The 13,845-nt window shown below is 35.7% G+C and overlaps 1 protein-coding gene across 1 annotated transcript in view; it reads left to right on the top strand.

Moving 5' to 3' along the window:
- Window positions 1–6,331: 6,331 nt before the first annotated feature.
- Window positions 6,332–13,845, top strand: part of LOC134746521 (uncharacterized) — a 699,755-nt gene continuing 692,241 nt past the window's right edge. The window contains exon 1 of the mRNA XM_063680935.1: window positions 6,332–6,804. The gene's annotated coding sequence lies outside the window, so the exon portion shown is untranslated. The remainder of the gene's footprint in view (window positions 6,805–13,845) is intronic.

The following is a 13,845-nucleotide window of genomic DNA, read 5'->3' as shown; positions in this document are numbered from 1 at the left end:
CAATACTTAAGTCAGTAAATTCAAAACTACGAGCTAAAGCTGATCGAACCATTTGTCTGATCGATCTGCCCGCATTTTCTAATTCGTGTTTTTGCTGCTTTGATTAATTGTTTTCGAATGTTATTCAGATGAGTGGAGGAGCGGAATAGGGATGATGACTTGATGACACGATGATGATGTTGAATTTTATAACAAAATCTAGTAAAATAGATAGCAAATGAGCAATTTATCGCAATAATGTGGATATTAAAATAATATATGGAATTGATAAAAAAATACAGGACCTAAGTTTCAAAATTTTTAAGTTTTTTTTAACTTCAAAAAAGGCATAAAGTAAGGCTACCATTCGATTCCTTACATTTTACCCAAAAAAGATTGTATAGCAAACTATATGCATAAACGCATCATTTCACCGACAAAATCGAAATTTTACTTATTTTCCATACATTCAAGATGGGCTCTCAGTGACTTTGACGTCACGTTCACTTATCGTTTTGTTAGGAGCGTTTCGCGAGTGAAGTACGATTGTCGGACTTTGACTATCATTTCTGACTTTTGTATGGATTTAATGCTTTAGGTCCCATATAGATATTTGATCCCAAAAAATGTCATCTAGCTTATTAGGCATCATCATCATCATCATCATCATATCAGCCCTTTATCGCCCACTGTTGAGCATAGGCCTCTCTTCCAGTACGCCACTTGCTATTAGGCATACAATATAATATGTAGGCATGGGAAATAATGGAAATATAATAGCCACCGGGACTTTTCTCTCAACACTTTAATATAAATGATTTAAGAAACCTCAAACTTAATGAGGTTGGGCTCAGGAGTTTTTTATAGGGCCAGCTTCGATGTTTTTAATGAAATCAGCTCACCAGTCCTTTCATAGCAAATTTAAGATCAAATCATGATTGTTTCCCGATTAATGATATTTTAGCCTAACAGGCAGTAAAGTGAGAGCTCGACTTCGCCTCGGCCGACAATACCATGTGATGTAAGGCTTTCTTATTTCGCTAATTTCTGGTTTACTCACAATAACGAGCTTATTTATTTCTATTTGATCCATAAAACGTAATCTGAAATTAAGGGTTTTGAATGATTCGCGGTTAGTTTCACTAGGCTTATTTTAACCGGGATATAGACCCGGGTTTTGTATAAATGATACAAAAGGTAATCACGGTCTATATCCCGGTCAAAATAAGTCTAAAAATCTGAAATTGATTCGAATCCGTATTATCAATTTCATAGTCAAGTTACCAAACCATAGACACGACAGGCTTGTAATTGCATTAAGCGTTAAAAAAGGGATGGCGCACAAAGTCGCTTCGAAAGTATAACTCGATCGCCTTTGATCGCCGGGGCGGGACAAGGGCTGCTATTCTGTACATCGGGAGCTGAGTCGAGCGTATGCAGTGACCAGGGTGCCTAGCCAAGATTGCTTGCAGAAAGCGAAAGGAAACGCTTAAATAATGTATAGAAATTATAGCGTTTCGTTTTGTTTTCTTTAAACGATTGTCATTTTGGCTAGGCCCTCAGGAGCCGTAACCAAGGTGACAAGAGTTGCTATTCTATACATCGGGATCTGGGGAGTCAAGCGTATGCTGTTACCAGAAGCCGTAACCAAGATGACAAGGGTTGCTAATCTCGCACGGCCGCTCACGACAGGCGACGTCGGCGGTGCCGGCGACGTCACCGTTGCGAGGACGGCTCTATACCCTCCGTATTTAGTTTGCACAACACAAAAAGTAACAGAAAAGTAAAAGAAAAGTAGTGTTTAAGTCGGGCGAAAGGCATAATTTTAGCCTCGGACTATTGGCGTCAAATTTTGGTCAAATTACCTCAGCAGAAATGAGTGCCTTTCATCCCTGGGAGGAAAATTGGGACTGGACTCCTTTTGGATGGAGAAGCCGTCCTTCACTATAGGTTAGGTCATGTCAGGTTAAGGTCGGTTTAATAACACTAGGTTTCTCAATTTCCTAGGCTTTTAGTTCGTATATTTACTGGTTCGTGGGTGTACGGCTTGCCTGTGGTACGTTGGCGATTGTTATAATACTCCTGTAATTGCATCGATTATCGAGCGCTGGCGAGTAGATCGCTCAGCTAACCAGGAGCCACATGCAGATTATAAACAAACACGAATAAGGTGCATTGGGGTAACTTCGAAAGCGGGTATACTAAACTAGAATAAAATAAATAAAATAAAATTTATTCAGTAAAGTGATATTTCAATGTCCATATCCGTGCTGGTGCCTCTTTTGAAGTATTCAGGATTCCTGTATTAAGAGAGAACCGCTCATCCACAATCTTACATGACTAAAACTAAATATCAAATAAAACTAAGTTTAGGGTTCTTTTTTTATACATTTTTAAAGATTTACTCTGTGTGTGTGATTGTGTGTGTTATGTGTGTGTGTGTATGTGTGTGTGTGAGTGTATAGAAGAACTTTCTAGTCAGTCAGTTAGCATGATACCTCGGTAAGTTGCAGTTGCGTAATTTGCAGAGCTTTTGGTTTTACAGATATGTACTAATATTAAAGTAACCACTGTACTAGCCATGACAGTTTACAAATTGCTAATATTAAATTAGACAACATTACATAAAATAAAACTTTGAAAACGGATTATATCGCGTATATTGAATTTATAATATCCCGACGTTTCGAACCCTTTACAGTGTTCGTGGTCAGCGGCTGATATAATCCGTTTTCATTGTTTTATTCCATGAGTAACTATCGCGGTAACCGAAGACAATATAACATAATACAAATTGTATTATTTTATAGATATATGTATATGAATATGATATATTGCGTATATAATAAGGGCGTTCGTTAGCTGGCGCGGGTGCACGGAGCGAGCGCATCAGCGCCGCACGCGGGTGCCATGTGGGTGAAAGTAGACTTTGCACTTTGTACAGCACCACTGTTGGCGACTGGCTGGCATGCGACCTCTTCCGAACATTTTATTTTGTAAAATCCTTTTACTCTTGCTTCTTCTTGTATGTCAGATACTATTTTATGTAAGTCTGCCTTGTCACCGATAAATATTGTGCCGTATTTTGTGGTTTACTATTTAATTAAATGTATAATTTATAATACGTGTTTCCATTATCCCATCTCGTCATACAGTCCCCGTTAGCTATCAACCACACTACATAATACACATGTAAATTTTGCAGTAGGAATACTATAAATTATCTGATCTGCTTTGCCTTCGAAATCGTATAGTTGTTTCGAATCTTGAGGTCACATACCTCAAGATAGCTCAAGCTAGTTGGAATTACGAATGCTCGCTGAGGTTCGATAAGCTGTGGGAATACATGGAAAGACCATTAGGGCTGCCGCAACACTATTACACGCTGTGACAACCCTGGGCTTTTTAAAATTACTATTGCTGAGGTCTTTGCTCTACTTATTTGTAATAGTACATTTCGATGCTAGTGCGGAAAGTATGTCACTACTTCACGATCGAGTACCGAGATTTGGGATGAGTGAAGAATGACATTTCCGCACGTGTATCGAACGACGTTTTTTAAAACCTTGCTTGACGTTGCCTTTGAAAATGTTTAAAGTAAAACTAAAAGCATGGCTCGTACAAAAAGCCTTCTATTCCGTTGAGGACTACATGACATCTTTTGAGTGAGGTAGGTGCATGATAATTATAATATAGGCCTTGACTATGATTGTTTAAACTTAGCTTTAGTTGTAAGTTTAGTTTTTTGCATGCCAGATGCTGGTGAAATATGTGATACTTATGTATAATATTGTCTGACCACCTTTTGTACCATATTTCATGCAAAATAAAGTTATTTTCTTTCTTTCTTTCTTACAGTTGCGAAAAAAAAAACACGGAAGGAATAAAAACTTTAGAAACTTAAAACGCCTCTTAATAGAAAAAGTAAGAAAAAACGCCTCTTCTTTGACAGGCGTTTCGGCAGCTATTCCTACCTCTACCTTCCATAGCTATTCCGTTCCATTCAGGCAACTTGTTACGGTTACGATTTTTCAATATTCAATATTAAAACATAAACGTGTTATAGTGATGATGAGGTAGGTAATTAAACTATGAAATATGTATATTTTTCGTATTCTTACATTAACTAGGGTTCTATGTTGATTACGACGTTTAAAGGAAACTAATATTAACACTCATCAATAAGTACCTAGTCATGAATTGGAACAAGTATAAATTTAAAAAAATTGGAAAAGTAAAAAGCACTAGTTCGCGAAAACCAACTTTCCGCACGCTAAACAGCTACGTAAAGTAGCACTTTTTGAGCAACTGTATTAAAAAATAAATGATGGCTTACAAGGGATCTGTTACTGTTTGTAAAACCTAGTTACAATGGCTGAGAGAGAGTTTTTACAGTTTATAGGGGCCCACTGATTACCAGTCCGCCGGACGATATCGGCCTGTCAGTTGTTCGGAACTGTCAAGTTTTTGTTCTACTAACTGACAGGCTGATATCGTCCGGCGGACTGATAATCAGTGGGCCCCTTAAAACATTTTTAGCATAAAATAATTTTACGGTTTAGACTCACTTGTTTTAGTCACTCGCGCGACATGTTTCGGAGAGCCTAGGTCTCCTTTCTCAAGCACTAATAGTGCGAGCAGCGTTCACGACGACCGTGTATTGCGTACTGCCGCTGCCGCGCGCCGAGAAAACCGGTTGGGGGAGGTCTTGCGCTATCGTTGTAGGCGGGCACAGTGGTGTGATGATTTAATGTTAGTATGTCTCACAACAGTTTAAATTCGATTTTTAGCATAAACACTGGGATCTTAGCTAGGGAGGTAAAATACTTTATATTGATTTAACCTAGCACGATTTTCACCTTAATCGCATAAAAAACTTACGTTTATTTGTGGATTTATTGATGACGATAAATTAAAACACGATCGAAGGGAGTGTTTTAAATCGACACGAGTTGCGTATACATAACCTAATTCGCACATGTATCGTACAACGTTTTACAGTACATATGGCAATTTAAATTTTCGAAATAGTTACGTAATGTGCTAATTATCGCACTAGTGCGGTAAGGTAGCACCATATGTACCTGCTGTAAAACGTTGTACGATACATGTGCGAATAGGTAATTCGCAACTCGTGACGATTTAAAACACTCCCTTCGTTTGTGTTTCGATTTATCGCCATCGTTGCGAATTTCTTTTTTTTTGCACTTGTGTAATGTCCATAGAAAAGACCTAACCTTAACTCATACTAACAATTAGAGTTTTGAATGATTCACGGTTAGTTTTAATAACAAAACTTCCGTGAGACATAGACATATTAAATATATTAATAACGGGTCACTCACGTGTTTTAAGTCGAAAACGCTCGACATGTTTCACTCCGTACCGAGGAGCGTCATCAGGAGGTTTTCGACTTAAAACACGTGAGTGACCCGTTATTAATATATTTAATATGTCACGGTTAGTTTCACTAGACTTATATTGACCGGGATATAGACCGTGATTACCTTTTGTATTATCACCCAAATATATATATATGATTGTTTTTATATTGTGTTTTGTTTTGTCACCCGTGAACATGATGCATGTAACTGCGTCGAAATATCGGGAGCTCATAAATAATACATAAGGTAATCACGGTCTATATCCCGGTCAATATAAGTCTAGTCATACTAACAAGTTTTTGACTCATCACAGACATTCTCTAAAATAACGCTGAACGTATATATATATAACGTAAAAGGTAACGTCCCTAATACACTTATATTTAAAACCCCTTTCTTTGAAACAAATCTGTCAGTACAGAAACAAATCAATATCACATTATAAATTTCACTCAAGTATTCAGTTTCACGGCAATCCCTGAAGAAACTTCGGAAAATACTTAGAAACTCAGCTTGAGCCTTCTGAACTGGTGTATTATACTCAACTCTACGCCTACTTAAATGTACGTTTTGACATTCCACAACCTTGCGGTAGGGATTTCAAAGGCAAAGTACCTGTAAGTAATGAAATATCACAAGTAAAAGTGTTATATAAATTAATATGCCCTATATTGTATGCCATATTTGGATGGGGGTCTCTTTGTTTGACATAATTATTGAAAGTCATAATGTAATGTTACATTATTACAATCTAAATTATATTTAATCATATTTTTAAATTAATCAAATGTTATTATGTATAGGTACTTTAGTTCTTAGCTCTTAAATGTATTGCAATACCCTCACATGGTTGTGTTGAGACATGAAATGATTTATACATAAGACCTTTTGTACACACCCTAAAATAGGCAAGGAATAAATGATATGAAATAAATATGTTATTTTTATATTTTTTCCCGATTAAAATAACCATATCCAATCACCGTATGGCAATGACCGTAGACGGCATTGCAACATACCATTGACCGCATCGCACCACGTGCAGCGTGAAACTTCCTTCCTCCATCCCCTTCGCACCCACGCGGACCCCATTTTCCGACCATCCCCATCCCTGTCCCGTGAAAAACTGTAGGGCAGGATGCTTCGTTTCCTCAGTTGACGTTGCGTACTCGCGACGAACGGACGTGTCGAGGGGCGGCGATTTTGTCCTGTATTTTACGATACGTAAACGAGATTTGCATATGGTGTGCTTAACTTTACTAACTTTGCCGGCGCGGTGTGATCAACTTTAGATCCGATCTCGTCCGATGGACCGCAGTGAATTTTGTATGAAACGGTTCGCTTAGTGCTAAAGTGAATTTTAGTAGTGAGTGACGGTTAGTGGTTACACTTAGATTTGTGTAGTGACATAGTGAAGTGTTGTGAATAGTGACATTGTTTTGTAAGTATTTTAGTGATATTAATATTATTATAGGGCATTTACAATAATTATCATCATGAGTTTAAGGTCTTAGACGCACGCAAGAAAAACGTGTCATTGCATAAAATGAATAAAGCCCGAAGTAAAAGGGATATTGATGTGTAAGAGAAATATATTGACACTGTAATATTCTCAGTTGTATAAACCCTTAACCACTATAGTGTTGTTTTGTCGATTATAAAAGTGGCGCCCAACGTGGGGTCATCTCAGGTTAAAGTGGTCTCTACTCGGTATAGTACGTAATCTCGTATCAGCACTACCCGTTAATTGTTGTAAGTTATTGATTTCCTGCTTCCCAAAGGTTATCTGGAAGAGATCGCTTCTGAGCGATAAGACCGCCTGTTGTTACCTAATGTAATGTGTGTTCTTTTTCTGTATTCTTTTTTCATTATGTGGTGCACAACAAAGAATATATTATTATTATAGTCATTAGCGTGTTTTTTATGAATATGAGCCAATTAAATTGATATTATGATGAAATCATTTTGTGTTTTTCGTGTAGGTATAGATATAAATATATGTATATGTATGACCATTTTTTTATAGAACTTCCTATTTATCGTCCTATTTTATTCTCAGCAACATAATTTTGTTCTCCAGCGACCTTGAAGACGATTAGTTTTAGAATACTGATTATTTCTTATTTAACTAGATACAACTTAAAACCTAAATCTACCTTGAAATCTATGGATTGTTATGATCTGCAATAAATGATTATTTAATTTTAATTTAATTTTTAAAACTAGCACAAAGTTAATAAAATGTTTGTCGGGAGTATTTGGAATATTTTAATATCGCTTAACTTAATTTTCATCACACTTTTAATAGTCGATGCGGTCCGTAAATCCTAAATTTCGACGTAGGGCTGTAGTATACGTACGAAATTAGGCAGAAGTTTTATTTATTTCCCTTTTTATCCTCACAAAAGTGATGAAAAACATTGTGTGTGCATGGAGCGGTACGGGAATTACGAAATCGTGTTAATTAAGCCCTCGTCTTCGGCTTCGGGCTTCAATTCACACTCGTTCGTAAATTCTTCTTTACCGCCCTTAGTGTATAATGTACTATCACTACACATGATCAGAATCAATAAATGACATAAACTGATTTTTTTTAAACCTTTAGTGACTTACACGTCTTGTAACTGATAAATATGAAACATGAAGGGTACACGGAAAGAACATGTGCAGTCACTTTTTTCGGAAAATAAGATTTTTATCTCATAATAGTCATAATGTAGAGCTAAGCTCTTCGTGAACTATTAGTTATATCTTTTTCTACTACTGTATGATATATGTAACACAACTTTTTTTTATTAAAAAAAAAACCTTGTGACGGAATTAACATACATTTTCACATTGTTCCAAATTTTAGAATCGCGATTACTCAAAATGTTACTAAAGTGACTAGACATGTTCTTTCCGTGTACCCTTCACATGATCTTTTTTCGTTTCCTGTTTAGCCTAATGGCAAATTAGTAGAGAATAAACAATAAATAATAAGGGATAATCTTCCGCAAATCGACCTAGTCTCACTGTAAGCTCAATAAACGAATTAAACTATCGTGAGACATATTTCAAAATATTTAGACCACTACGGTTTCACTCACTTGTATTTTTAGTCGCTTTTGGCGACATGTTTCGGACTCTTCGGGAGTCCTTCCTCAGGCACGAGTGCGACTAAAACTACTAGTGAGTGAAACCGTAGTGATCTAAATATTTTGAAGCTCAATAAAGCTCATGTTGTATGTATTATGTGTACATAAATGATTTGTGAAATGTATAGGAAACATCTATATCTGTTTCTGACAAATGTGTCAATTGGTCATCACATTAATAAACGGCCATTACCGAGATTCAAACCCAGGACAAGAACATGTCCTAGTAACCGTGCTTACACCTTACATGTGCTTACACGGTCACTACCGATTAGGTAGCAGAGACCGTTAAAACTTCACAGAATGCTCGAGCAAAGTTCAATTTTTAATAATTTCAGTAGTAATCTTTTCCTAAAATAACCAGGCCTACAATATTAATATTGTAGGCCTATAGAAATGTAATATTGTTCACGAACTTTGTCCTTTTATTGCTAAGACACTAAATTAAATTTCCTAAATTACAGTTTCTGAATTAAAGTTTGCAGACGAAAATAAGACGCCGAATAAAGCTTCAAAGTTACATCGAAGTAAAATTACTATAAGATATTTATATTTCAAAAGTTTACTCGCCTGTCTTTTCTAAAAATATTAGTTCAAATGGAATATTTTCTGTATATGCAATAATTTGTGCTAGTTTTGACAATTACTAATTGAAAAATCAATTGCTAATGATAATGGAAACTACTTATTTTACACACAAAATTAGCCACAAAAACTGCTTCAAGGGAATTCGCGGAAACAAAATAAAACACTCGTACAGTAACGTGTATGAAAACTAACCATATCAGACTAGATAAGTGAGACTTTGAGATGGAAGCACTATAAGAGCGTTGTGCAAGTGACAGTTCTAATCTAGGAATTACTCTGCGTTGTATGTAAATTACAAACAAATCTACACGAGGAAAGCCGCAAACTATCATAATAGCAAAAACATACAGGGTGACCTTAGCCATTGGACAAATCCCGAAATCCCAGGTAGGGTTACTTCTCAGGAATACTCTAACGTTAATATTTTTTTAATAAGAACAAAATATAAAAAAAATAATTTTTCAAACATAAGTTATTTCCAATAATGGACAACAAAAAAAAGACACTGTTTTAATCATTGGCAGTGCTGTTGATAATTGGTTCGTAAATATTCGGCAATGATGACATTTGTCCAAAGTAAGAATCTTATTAGTGTCATTAAACAAAAAAGATAATCAAAAAGGTCGAAGAAGGTTTCACACTATTTATGACCTCAGGAGCTACACATACAGGCTGCTCCAATTTAAAAAATCGTAATTTGTTAATTTCTTCGTAACCGCTACACCGGTTATGATACTTTGTATACTGGTTCTAAATACCCTAATGTATATGTACATTTGGCTTTGTCCAATGGCTAGGGACACCCTGTATATCCCTACAGGATAAATAGTCTTTTTTAACTGTCAGTATCTTGACATACAACGCAGAGCTTAATTAAACCATTCAAGATATTAGAACCTTCAGAAATATATATTTTTCAAATGTGGGGTTTTACTAATGTCAATATGTGTGTTGAGTAATGTTTTAAATGTTGAGGATTTTTAGAAATTCGACCCCTAACAGGGTGAAAATGGGTTTAAAATATCTTAACATCTTCTTCTACGCGGACGGAGTCACAAGCGGAGGCTAGTATAAAGATATCTTAGCATACCTACGAGGTAAGTGAGATCCTGAGACGGAAGCACTAAGTGCATTGTGTTAGACCTAGGAATGACGCGGCGCCGTATGCAAATGTTTGTAGGCAGTACTTAGTCAAATGGATCGCATAACAAGTCTTCCTTACGCTTTACTCTTACAGAACGGCTTCCATTTGTCTAACTACGAGAAAATTCTGTTTGTTTAAGTTAAAAAAAAATTGTAGGATTTTTATGTAACGAGACTTAATGAAACTTTTTTGACTAAAGATATTTATGGAAATAACTGAAGTTTTGGGTTTATTCCTATTTGTTCCCGTCGGGCACAGACGGGAGTAGGTGTATTCACATGAATCATTCCCATTTGTCTCCGCCTCGTGTATGGCCGCGGTCACGGGGGGCTGGGACAAATTACAGAACACACCGAATTTTTGTACAGGTTTGTTAGGGTTCCGTACCTCAAAAGGAAAAAACGGAACCCTTAAAAAGGAAAAAAATAATTTTGTCAAACTATATGAAATGAAAGAGCAGAACGAAAAGAGAACAATGTATTTTTTATGTGAAGTGTCTTTAAAAAACCCGTAGGGCTCGGATCAAAAACTAATAAGTAATTAAGTCCGACTCACGCTTGACTGCACATTTCTAATAGGTTTTCCGGTGATCTATAAGTAAAGATCTATTTTAAGTATTTTTTTCAAAATTTTTGACCCAGTAGTTTCGGAGGTAAAGGGGGGAATGGTATTTTTTTGCCTATTTTCTTGAATAACTGCCAAACTATTTATCTTACAATTATAAAAAAAAATATTTGAGATTCTCACAATGAGCTCTTTCATTTGATATGTAACACGATATAGTTTGACAAACTTTATTTTTTAATTTTTCTCATTTAAAGTGGCCCCCGTGGGTTAAATTAATTTGTTTACGTTACATGTCCATCTTTGGCTCACAAACTTACATATGTGTACCAAATTTCAAGTTAATTGGTCCAGTAGTTTCGGAAAAAATAGGCTGTAACAGACAGACAGACAGATAGACGGACGCACGAGTGATCCTATAAGGGTTCCGTTTTTTCCTTTTGAGTTACGGAACCCTAAAAAATAAAATTAGGGCTATTAGAAACAAACAAAATTTTGCAAACCAACCATTTTGGACAAATAAACTTTAGGTACTGAACTGATTTCTTTAGTACTGCAGCGAACAGCAGTCTATCACACAAGATCTAAATAAATCGAGACTAATGCAATTTCAGTCCACCTACCCCTATGGGTGTAGGTTCTATACTTAAGTATAGCTTCGTGCGTCACACAGACTTAGAGTCAATAGATGCCGCTAGTTATATTGATGATTGAAACAGTAAAGATTTTATAATGAACTATTTATTATGTAGGTATTTATATGATGCAAACAAATCAAGATTTAGAAAAATTGTCTACATGTTTCCTTGAGTGTAGATATACCGTAATAAACATAATATTAAGTACATGCAGCATACATAAAGGAATTTATAAGAAGTAAAAAAAACAAGACTTATGCAATTTAAGTTTATCCATGTCATGTACAGTCAGCAAAATTATTAAATCATAATTCTTTATTGCAACCATGGTACAGTATAGCTTAGCTTCTGTGCGTATAAATACGAGTATTTGCAGGAGTAATCTAATGGTTTAGCTGACTGTATTACGAGCGAATTAAAAAAGCTACAAAATAAATTATGAGTAATTATGAGTAAAACCTACTTACTTTACGTACATTATTAAAAAAATACGGCCAAGTGCGATTCGGACTCGCACACGAAGGGTTCCCTACTATCCGTACGTACCAAAAAAATCATATTTGTTGTATGGAAACCCACTTAAATATTTATTTTATTCTGTTTTTAGCATTTGTTGTTATAGCGGCAACAGAAATACATCATCTGTGAAAATTTAAATTGTCTAGCTATCACGGTTCATGAGATACAGCCTGGTGACAGACAGACGGACAGACGGACAGCGGAGTCTTAGTAATAGGGTCCCGTTTATACCCTTTGGGTACGGAACCGTAAAAAGGAAATAAGAGCTTATATAATACCTACAAGTAAACAAAAATATTAAACCGGGGTATATGTTATATTTATATATTTCGGGGATCTCGGAAACGGTTCTAACAATTTCGATATAATTTGCTATACTTATAGGGGTTTTCGGGGGCGAAAATCGATCTAGCTAGGTCTTAGACGCGCATTTTTGAGTTTTTATATGTTTTCCGAGCAAAGCTCGGTCTCCCAGGTTTAAATTAAAAGCACTTGCGTCATCTATAAGTTCTAATTCCACGCATATGTTATCGGCGAGAATCGATCCGACGTACTCGCGGAAGAAATCTAATATGGAAGCCCCACTAATACATTGACCCGACTGTTGCTATCAAGATAAATGTGATCGAGTGTAGCTAATGAACACTCAGTATTATTTACATGTAATATATAAACATAGACAATAAAGGACAGCTTAAGAGGAAGGGATACCACCGCTTCTCTATACACACGTTGTCCCTATTTCCCTCTCTTGGTATTAACATTAACCTTTAAATATATTTTTTCTTTTTGCCTGAAATTAATATATGTCTTACATAACTGTTAACTAATCCTGAAAAAAAAAATTAAAACTTCGATTTTCACTGCTAAACCAGTGTTAGAATTTACATAATTATACAATAATTATTATTGGTAAAAGATATATAAAAAAATCTTACTACCATCTGAAATTTATACTATTTATAATATACCTATAATAAAGATTTTAAATATAAATAATTGCAAACCGCGAAAAATACCGCCTAAATTACAAATTAAAAATCATCAACTTTTCCAAATTTTCCCAATTTTCCGCCATTTCTTCTTAATAGTACATACAAGTGTGCTAAGTTGGTCATTACACACGAGGCGATATTGTGCGCGCGAGATGTAAGCGAGCGCGCAATAAGAAAGCCGATGTGTGTAATGACCAATGCACACGCGTTTCATACGACGTTTTTCAACACACTTGCGAGAAAAAAAAGATACTCATATTAATCAAATTTTAATAGTTAAAACAGTTAGTATTGTGTGTTGCATCGGTCATACTGCCGGCCGCCCCTCGCCCCGGCGGTCGGGCGCGCCGGTGCCCGCCAGTCCGACCAATTAAAGAAGGCTCCCTTTCCATGCATATTATTAGCAATCAGTTACCTTCTTAACTCAGTCGGATAATATAATGAAAAAGCACGAGTGGAATAATACACTGAAAGAGCACGCGTGTTTAATATCTAGGATTATGAGCCAAAAATCGGTGGAATAAAAACGTCGTTTTGAGCAAGTGTGTTGAAAAAGAAATTTATTTTTAAACATAAATACTATTACGTATTAATTTACGATCAAAATAATTATACAAGACCAAATAGGTTTTATCTAATTATGCATATAATTATATGTTTTTTGTTGTGTACATACATACATTTGCATGCATTTAAGAGTTAAAGAAAATAGAGAGTATGTTTACGCAATTTGATGTATATTGACCATATAGCTTCTTCTTCCCTTCTTTACTTTATTTTTAGGCTTACATACCCAGAGGATAAAAACAGGACCCTATTACTAAGACTCCACTATCCGTCTGTCCGTATGTCTGTCACCAGGCTGTATCTCATGAACCGTGATAACTACTATAACTA

This window comes from Cydia strobilella, chromosome 13, assembly GCF_947568885.1.
Source record: "Cydia strobilella chromosome 13, ilCydStro3.1, whole genome shotgun sequence".
NCBI lineage: Eukaryota > Metazoa > Arthropoda > Insecta > Lepidoptera > Tortricidae > Cydia > Cydia strobilella.
Note: the sequence above shows the minus strand (reverse complement) of the source record. Positions and strands in the feature narration are given on the sequence as shown.